Raw genomic sequence first — 10,972 nt, 5'->3', positions numbered from 1 at the left:
TGATAACTATTTAAATGGTTTCTCACACCATAAACATTACATATACGTTCAATCATTAAATATACTGTTTGAACGTGTTTCCAAATAATATGGTTGAATGTATTAGAATTCAATTGAACATGCATTGCAATGTGTTCAAACATACTACGACGTTTGAACGTGATGAGTTGACCATTTCAACGTGAATTTGGGATGAAAAATTTTTCATCTCGGAATTAGATTTACCTTCGAATGTCATCAAACGGTTTTGTTAAATTTCGTCCTAAAAAATATTTATGGAATGAAATGTTGAATTTTGTCCCAAAAACATCTTTCAAGACAGTGATATTTGGATGAATTTTTTTCATCACCAAACAATTTGGGGACGAAAATGTTATTTTTGTGAAAAATTTCGTTCCAAAAAAACTTTTCTATTGTAGTACTGTACGGCTAAAATTGCTAGTCATAAAAAATTGAATGCAACAAAAAGACGCTACAATTAGTTGGGTTAACTCTGAAATCTTAAAAACCAAACTCTTTATTTCTTTTGTTTTTATTCATTGCTAGCTGCAATAGCCTTATAATATATATTAAGAGACTTTACTAATTCTCTATTAATTTCATGCTGGGTAGGCCTCTATAATAGATGGAAAAGCAGGAATGTTGATGATCTTGTGATGGGGAAAGCCTCCTTCTTCGAGCAATTTCTTCCAATTCAGCACTGTCCTCTCTTTTCCACTCGGGGTTGCAGCCATCATTATCAAATCGAATACTAAGCCTGTCTCATCAAATGGTCCATTTCCGTTGGGCTCCAGAACATGTTCCACAATAATAATCTTCCCAGTCTTCTTTGGTATTGCCTTTACACAGTTTTTTAAGATCTTGATGCAATCTTCATCGCTATAACAGTGCAGTACTCTCTACATGAAGAAAAGAAAAAAGTCACATAGGTCGACGTTGCGTGTATGTAGTTTGTATGGGTGTATATATAATGGTATATATCAAAGCTACTGGTACAAGCTGCATCGACATGGAAACTCTAATTGGCAAATTAATCATTTAGTGTTAATACAATAAGGCAAGCTGCATGTATTTATATTCAAATTAACAATTTGGTTCCCACAAAAATAAGTAAAATCTCTAGCTAGATTTTCATTTTTCAGGGTCCTAGTGGAAGATTAGAGATTTTTTTTTTACAAGACTACAGCCTTTAAAATCGAGTCGAACTTCTGAGGTAAAAATATAGAACATGACATATTCGGCTTACATCTAATCAAACAAATGGTTGAATTGTCATGTTAAGCTAGCAAATGAACGAACGAGACTAATATTTGTGAATGTACTCAAGCATTCATAAATTGATCAGAAACTGACGATTGGTTCGATTTACTACCTTTAATAGAATTGCATCAGCATCAGGAATGGCCTCAAACACGTTACCCTCAACATGGGAGACCCCTTGGTGCATTGGTGCCGTTGTGATAACATGTGGCAGATCGAAGTTGATGGCTTTGATGTGTGGATGTGCTTTCACAATCTTAGCCACCATCTCGCCAGTCCCACCTCCCACGTCCACCAACGAGCCATTAATGGAACCGAACCCATCTCTGTATCCCCATAAGATGGGTTCTGCCACGAGCTTGGCCGTGCAAGCCATTGCATCGTTGAACATTTTATTGAATTCAGGGTTTTTGTGAGCAAAGTCTATGACCTCACAGCCATGGACCTTGCTGAAAGCTGTGCCACCTTCCTTGACACATTGGCTAAGGCAAAGCCATGTAGTCATTAGCTCTGGATGGCTTTGCATCAATATGAATGGAACCAGGCTAAATTCAGAGCCTTGCATGAGCCATCTTGACGTGTGAGCTGTCAACCCATAGAGAGTGATCTCCTCAGAGTCTGATGGCCGATGATGAGCGGTGAAGATATCTTTGCGCACTACAATCTCATGACGCGTGCGAGGTTGTCGATGTTTAGAGAGGGAGAGTCTATACCAGCAGCTATTTGGGACAGAGTGATTGGGCCACCATGGGAGTGTATGATGTCAACAATGCCGAGCTCCAAGGCACATCTCAGTGCCATGGAGTCCGTAAAGGCAAATATGTTTCCCCAAAGCTTTGCTTGGGCTTGTATCATTGCGTCCATAGTTGCGAGTTCCATTTTCTCACTCTCTCTTATGGAGTACTACTCGTGCACTTTCATTGTATATAAAGATGCTAGGTTGGATTCCAAATTCATCTCAACTCATCTTATCTAATCATTATAATTTTATCAAATTTCAACATAAAATATAATAAACAATTCAACTTTTTCAAATCTCGAAATAATAATAATATTAAAAAATAATATTCTAACAAGCAGGGCCACATGTCCTAGTAGCCCCTATCCCAAGTTTATTGATAAAGTCTTCACTTATGGCGAAGGAATACCATGATAACAAGCAAGATACATGGGATTCACATGTAAGCATCAAAACCATCACAAGCATCAAAACCAACAAAATCAATAAAGAAGCAATGTAATAACCAAATAAATCTAAACAAGCCTACTCGAGATAGTTAGGCTGCGTTTGGAAGTTGAGATGAGTTTAGTTCTTTTTAAATAGTAGTGAGTTGAGTAGTGGAGAGAGTTATTTGGGACTCATCTAAACTGAGTTTAAAATATATTTAGATGTTAAGATGAGTTTAGTATTTTTTATGGAAAGTTGAAAAAGGTTGTGGATTCGACATATAAAGATGTGTTAAGTTGAAAAATATTATGGATCCCACTTGTACGGAGGTTTTGAGTTCATATGAGTTTAGCAATTTGAGAGTTGGGTGTTTGGATGTTAGACTCAGTTTAAAATTAGACTGAACTCAGCTGAGTCTTGCAACCAAACGCAGCCTTAATAGGCGCTTTGTATAGAGGAATGAGTGGGGTTTGACTGATAGAGGGAGATAGAGGAGTGGCTCTTCATCTATCAACTTTTTATGAATTCTCTATAATACATACTTTTGACCATAATAGAGCTAACCCTTGGAGACATTTTGATTCATGTCCTTCATATCTCATTAGGTATAACCATTAACAAGGCTGCTAGCTACTTTGTAACTTGAGTACTAGCATCGGTTCCTCTATATGCATCTTCAAAATCACATCTTTTGAAGATTGATTTTGCATATTAAGAAAAACTCTCACATTGAATTATGTATCTTTGAATCAAATAATAATAAAACATTTATTTTCTATTTTTTCCTTAAAATTATTATTTTTATATATTTTACAATTAGCATTATGTGCTCAAAAATACAAATTTCATATATCTAAATATTACCAATTTCATATATTAAAATGATCAATTTTATCAATAAATAATAATATGTACTAAAAAATATTTTGTATCATCTCTTTTATAAAATGATATTATTTTTATAAGATATTTTATAAAAATATTTTTCATTTAAAATATAATTATTTAAAATATTATAAAAAATATTGTATATAAATGATTTTTCTATAATAAATATGGCATTCTCGTATTGCTCAAGCTAAATAAAAAAATAAAAAATAAAAAAATCAATTCCTACTGCATCAATCCAATCTCTAGTTCCCCAACTTTCTATCTTATCAAATATCAAAGTCCAAAACAGACTGTAGATGATTTAACTCGATGATGAAGTGAAATGAAAATCTGCCACGAAACCGCCGGACCAGAAAGCATTTTGATGAGTTAAGGTCAATCTTTTGGCCTATCAGCATTTTTCTACCATGCACTGAACGTCAAAAACCTACTAATTATAAGGATAAGCATTAAAGATTATTTAGATAATGAGGCGGAATGAGTTGATTTTATATTAGATAAATAAAATATTATTTTTAATTTTATTATTATTTTAAAATTTAAAAAAATTGAATTATTTATTATATTTTATATGAGAATTTAGAAAAGTTATAATGATAAAATGAAATTGTTTATCTACCCAAACAAATCCTAATTCCAGTACATGAAAACTAGCATTGGCAATAGCTTATGCATCTTCAGAATTTTGTATAGTTATAAATAGTGTTTCTTCAAATTTGAAAAAATGTTATTCACTCTCTAAACATTATTTTACTATTTTTTCTCTCCTACCCATTAAAATCAATTTTATGAAATTTGTATTAAAATGATTTTGATATATGAAATTTGTATTAAGTTGATGATATAAAGTGTTTTTTAGTACATATTAATATTTATTGATAAAATTGGTCATTTTGATATATGAAATTGGTAATATTTAGATATATGGAATTTTTATTTTTTAGCACATGGTGTTAATTGTAAAATATATAAAAACAATAATTTTAAGAAAAAAATAAAAAAATAATTATATTTTATTATTATTTGATTCAAATATACATAATCCAATGTAGAAGTTTTTCTTAATATGCAAAATCAATTTTCAAAAAATATGATTTTGAAGATGCATATAGAGGAACCAATGCTAGTACTCAAGTTACAAAATAGCTAGCATCCTTGTTAATGGTTATACCTAATGAGATATGAAGGAAATGAATCAAAATGTCTTCGAGGGTTAGCTCTATTATGGTCAAAAGTATGTATTATAGTGAATCCATAAAAAGTTGATAGATGAGGAGCCACTCCTCTATCTCCCCCTATCAGTCAGACCTCATTCATTTATCTACACAAAGCACCTATTAAGGCTGCATTTGGTTACAAAATTCAACTGAGTTCAGTCTAATTTTAAGTTGAATCTAATATCTAAACACTCAACTTTCAAATTACTAACACAACCTTTTCAACTTAACGCAACTTTATATGTGGGATCCACAACCTTTTTCAACTTCTCATAAAAAGTACTAAGGTCATCTTAACATTCAAACACACTTTAAACTCAGTTTAGATGGATCTCACATAACTCCATCTACTACTTAACTCACTATTATTCATAAAGAATTGAACTCAACTCAACATCCAAACACAGCCTAACTCAACCCTTAAGTTAAATTTAATCGAGAGTGTATACTTGCTTATATAAAAATGTGTATATATTATATATTATCTTTTGCGGTGAGTTAAAATATTTATAAATTCATAAATTAATTTTATGTAATTAATCTCAAAATTTTATAGTGATTTCTTTTATGTTAAATTTATATAAATATAGCTTTAAAGATTGTATCATTTTTTTATATTATCATGATCGGCAAGTAGAATAAAAAAAAAAATAAACAAGGTAGCAACACGAAAAATAAAAACCATACATTAATTACATCCCAAATATATAATGTTTAATACAACATAAAAAAATAAAATAATAACTTAAAACGATCAATATTTGCTAAGTAGATTAACATCCTCTTGTAACATTTTAATGTATCCTTCCAGATCCCTAAACTTCTCCATGATGAGCTGAACGAACTCCACAAACATAGTTCTTACTTGATCCAAAGTAGCCCCAAGAGGTTGTCTCCCAACAACGACAGTACTACTAGAAGCTGGATCTGTCGACGTGGCACTAGGCTGTTCTGGTGCAGTCTTTTGCAAGTGTCCATTGCTCTTGCTCAATGTGATTTTGTTAAGGGGCCCCATCTATGGCGACCTCCGCCCAGTCACAGACACTATAACCCCCAATTGGAGTAGGATGTTAGATGTCAGCAGTGCAAATGGTAGACTACTTCCACTGGAATAGCGTGACTCCGATCGAATGCTGGGGAAGAAATACAATGCCAGATCAATAGGGTCCCCCCATGCTATCCACAACAAAAATTTGGCTCAATTGATCTCGAAATCAGTCATGTGTTTTTTCGGATCGATGTTATAGCCAACAATCAAATTAAGAATTTTGAAAAATGATATACAATCGGCCTATCGGATCACCTTGCTCCCATCATATGGAGGAGCCGAAGAGTCTCGCACTAGTTGACGCACCTGATCGTCTGTGAGACTGTCATCAGGTAGATCCTCATCCTCACTACCATCTGAACTAGCATCTTACTCTACATTTGAGGCTAGCGTGGAAGATGCAGCCGGTGTGTCAGAATCAAATGGTGCAGCCACTGGTCCCCATGTAGCCGCTGCAGGATATGCGTCACCTACGCGTAGGATGTTAAGGAACTCAATAATAATGCGGGAGAGAGAAAGTAATACTCACTCCCCAAACCGATAAGGTGTATAATAGAGCATCAACGCTATCCTCTCCCATGGCACGGTAAAACTCACCGACCATCTCTAGATATGCAGTCCCCCGTTGCTGACAAATCGGTATCCATCTCCGCTTGGTGAAGATGGACTGTGTGATCCGTCCCTCCCATGAAAGATCATAGAAGTCAGACAAAATGATCTCCCGCTCAACAAGTATAGACCTCGTCTCCTGAGCAAGAGCTGCTCCACTACTTTGGTTAGGCTGATCTCTAGCACGTTTTCTTCCATTAGATGTCATTAGTATACTGTTTAACCACAAGAAAAGTAAGAATATAATTAACCATAATATTTAAATTATATTATTGAAGGATTATACTATATTGAACCGAATTGAAATAATTAGTTCGAACGGGACATATTTTGTTCAAACTAGTAAAATCTATTTGAATGGTCTGTTCTATTCATTCGAACCATCAATCTTTGTTTATACGAACGAATTTATTTTGTTTGAATCGAAATAATGTTGTTGGGCAACTAAGTGTTCAAACGGACTAGAGTTAGTTCAAACGGAAACAAACCAAATAGCCATGGCTAAGTCGACTCAGCCCCAAACTTAAAAACTCAATCTAGATGTTATTATTTGTTTTAATCAGTAGAAATGATTAAGTAGTGAAGCTCAATCATTTCTACCGATTATTTTGATGTTATTTCTACGGAATACACCAAAATGTGGGATTTCGGATTTGAAATCTATACCCCCCCCCTCCCAAACACAATCCATTCGAACATAAAACCAAACAATAAATGTGGATACTTGACCCATACCTCTTAGAAGTTCAAATGTGGGGTTGCTAGGACTGTTGAGTGGCGGTTTTCGCGGCGGAGATAAGGGGCGAAATCGTTGCTCTCGAAGGTTGGTGGTTCAAACTGGAGTGATTTGTTTCATTATATTCGAACTGGGTCTATAATGATTGTGGCATCTCATTCGAACTGGATAAATATCTGTTCGAACGGTTATTATACTAATACATTTCTAATTATATTACTAATACTAATATATAATAATACTAATATTACAAAGTACAAAAAATAAAAAATAAAACTAATAATAGTATTATAATACTTTTATTTAATATATTTAATATATTATTTGTAAATATATTTATTCTATTATACTAAGTATATACTAAGTACTTAGTATAATAACAATGACTTAATTATATGGCTACTATATATAAATTATGATAACTATACTCGTTAATATATATAGTGTAAGTGTTATGTAATAATATAACATTAACTATAGTTACTAGTTACTATTATAAGTTATGATAACTATACTTATTTTATTTTATATAACAAGGTAACAAGTTATATAATATAGAGTGCAAAATTAGAAGTAACTATATGTATTCATATAGTTACTATATATATATATTAATAAGTTATGATAATTATACTCATATAAGTTATATAATAATATAATACCAACTATGTTATAAGTACTATATATTAATAAGTATTATATATTAATAATTAGTATATATAGTATAAGTATTATATTAAGTATTAGACTAAAAGTATATTATATATTATCAATTATAATATAAAATAGTTGCTATAGTATATATATATATATATATATTATATACTATATAATATTAAAATATTTTACACAATAGATTATTAAAATTATAGGAAATTACTTATAAGTATAATAATACTATTATTAGTTCGAACCCAATAAATTCTTGTCCAAATGGATTTATCTCGTGGAATGTGTTTGAAGGTAAACTTCGTGCCAAATACTTTGAATGTTAGTTTATTCGAACGTGAAAATTTCTCATTTGAACGCACTGGTCGAATTTTATTACAAAAATACCCTTTGAACTTCTCTACATTTGAAGAATATGCTAAGGAATATTCTGATTTGTTAGTTCAAACGACAATATTACACATTCGAACATGAATTAAATCGTGGCAGATTTGGCGCCTATTTGAAGTTTTCGCGTTTGAATGCGTAAATTTTCAATTCAAATGTGACTTAACAGATTCAAATACCTCAACCTCCAGTTCATTTTCACAATGAAGTTAGATTTTTTTGGAGGCATAGCACGGCAGACAATTTTGTGTGTGTGAGAGATTGTTGTGGAGAGAGAGAGGAACGGACTTAGTGAGAGAGAAGATTCTTGAGAGAGAGGAGAGGTTTATAAGAGGTATTAATTTTTTTTCTCTATTTTATTTTGTATTACGAGTTTCATTAATGTTAGTTTATTGTACATGATTTAGGGTTTTCTCATAATGTGTTTTATGTTTATGCAGGTATTATGAATTCATATTTTGTTTGGATTGCTTACATTTGAGGTAATATTTATAATTTTTAGATTTTTGATAATTTATAATTTATAATTAATTATGTTAAGATTTTTGATATACGTGTGGTTGTGCAATCCCATTTAAAATGGGTCGTCAACCAATATGCATCTTATGAGATTGTGTTTGTGAAAATTATGTTTTGTGACAAATGTTTTGTCTCTGTTTTGTGTCTGGAATTTGGGCTTGTCCCGTTCGAACGCTATAACATTTGTTCGAACGAGATCCTGTCTGAACAGAATCCTGTTTGAACAGACTAATAAGATTTTAAGTAAAAGATTTTACTTAAAAGACTAATAAGATATATAAAAATTATACTTAAAATATTAAATACTTAAGAATTATTACAAATATTTTGCACTTAAATTAAAATGGAAACTTAAAATATAATATAACATAGCAATTGTTAATACTTAAATTAATGTTTAATACTTATAAAATATTTAATTACAAAAATATATAGCATAATTACAAAATATTTTGCACTTAAATTAAAATGGAAACTTAAAATATAGTATAACATAGCAATTATTAATACTTAAATTAATGTTTAATACATATAAAATATTTAATTACAAAATATATAGTATAATTACAAAATATTTTGCACTTAAATTAAAATGGAAACTTAAAATATACTTTAACATAGCAATTATTAATACTTAAATTAATGTTTAATACTTATAAAATATTTAATTAAAAAACTATATAGTATAATTACAAAATATTTTGCACTTAAATTAAAATAGAAACTTAAAATATAATATAGCATAGCAATTATTAATACTTAAATCAATGTTTAATACCTATAAAATATTTAGTTAAAAACTATATAGTATAATTACAAAATATTTTGCACTTAAATTAAAATGGAAACTTAAAATATAATATAATATAGCAATTATTAATACTTAAATTAATGTTTAATACTTATAAAATATTTAATTACAAAACTATATAGTATAATTACAAAATATTTTGCACTTAAATTAAAATGGAAACTTAAAATATAAAATAACATATCAATTATTAATACTTAAATTAATGTTTAATACTTATAAAATATTTATAATATTGGTTATTAGTAATGTAATTTTGAAATGTATTTGTGATTTGGAATGTGATTTGCTTTCAAATTTATTGTATAATTGTACGAGTTGGACAGTTTTGGATAGAGTTATTTTTATATATACTTGAACCTTACACCTGTTCGAGAGTTCTGCCAAATATTCTCTTAAAGAATGTTTGAGTACAACTCTTGAATTGTCCAAAGTGGACAGTTTGAGATTCTATCATTTATACGACAGATATATTCAGTTTAAACTTTTGTGTTAGTCAATTAAAATTTTGGTTCAGTGATTCCTTACAATCTTTTGGTATGGGGTCTGTAAGTTTCTTGGCCTATGAATAGGGTCGACAACTTATCATGACTAGCATACTTGGAGAATTGTAGGGAAATGTTGCCGAAATTTTTACTAACATTAGAGTTTTGAACCGAGTATATATGCAATATAGATGATAGTCTCTCGAATTAGATAGGATCAACTATCTTATAAAATAAATGGTAAACAAGTATGAATATACTGTTGATAATCTTTATCCTATGAATTGGTTGTTTTTTTATAGACATCCGACAAGTAACGAAAATACAATGGATAAAAATTGGATGCTATTAGGAGATAGACTTGAGCGAGATTATAAAGAGTATGCACAAGGGGTGAAGTTTTTTATAAAGTTTACTCGCATGAGTGTTGACAGTCGAGAATTTATAAGATGTCCGTGCAAGAAGTGTAAAAATCTTAGTTCTTATAATTTGTTTATAGTGGAGGATCATTTATTTGTAAATAGAATCAATCCTAAATACTCACCTTGGGTCTTACATGGTGAATCATTTCTCAAATGAGTTAGATTTAGCAGTCAGACCAATCAAATGGAGGAAGGTAACGACATCGACATGGACAATATTAATATGGATAATCCTGATGACAGTGATGATAATGGAGAGGATATGATTGAGATGTTAGGCGATCTGGGTGCAGAAATATTTGGGATGAGGGATGGAGAATGAAAATTTGCACAATCATTTGAAGGAAATGGAAATTTTGCAAGACTGTGGGAGGATGTACAAAGAGAGTTGTACGAGGGATACACTTGTTATAGCAAGTTGTCTTTCATGGTGAGGTTGCTCCATATTAAATCTATTTATCGTATTTCTGTCAAGGCCATCGACATGTTACTAGAATTATTTAAAGATGCTCTTCCTTAGGATAACGTAGTATCCCGTAATTTTTATGAAGCGAAGCAATTGAAACGAGGGCTAAGATTTGATTATAAGATCATCCACGCTTATAAAAATGATTGTATTCTCTACTAGCAGCAATATGCAGAATTTGACTCATGCCCATTGTGTTATGAGTCAAGATGAACATCCGATAAACTTAATTTACCCCAAAACGTGTTAAGACATTTTCTGTTAATTCCTCGATTTCAAAGATT

General features: G+C 30.8%; 1 pseudogene; it reads right to left on the bottom strand.

Moving 5' to 3' along the window:
* Nucleotides 1–501: 501 nt before the first annotated feature.
* On the bottom strand, nucleotides 502–2,154 carry LOC121268613 (annotated as a pseudogene).
* Nucleotides 2,155–10,972: the final 8,818 nt, after the last annotated feature.

The sequence above is a fragment of the Juglans microcarpa x Juglans regia genome, chromosome 5S (genome assembly GCF_004785595.1).
Source record: "Juglans microcarpa x Juglans regia isolate MS1-56 chromosome 5S, Jm3101_v1.0, whole genome shotgun sequence".
Lineage (NCBI taxonomy): Eukaryota > Viridiplantae > Streptophyta > Magnoliopsida > Fagales > Juglandaceae > Juglans > Juglans microcarpa x Juglans regia.
Note: the sequence above shows the minus strand (reverse complement) of the source record. Positions and strands in the feature narration are given on the sequence as shown.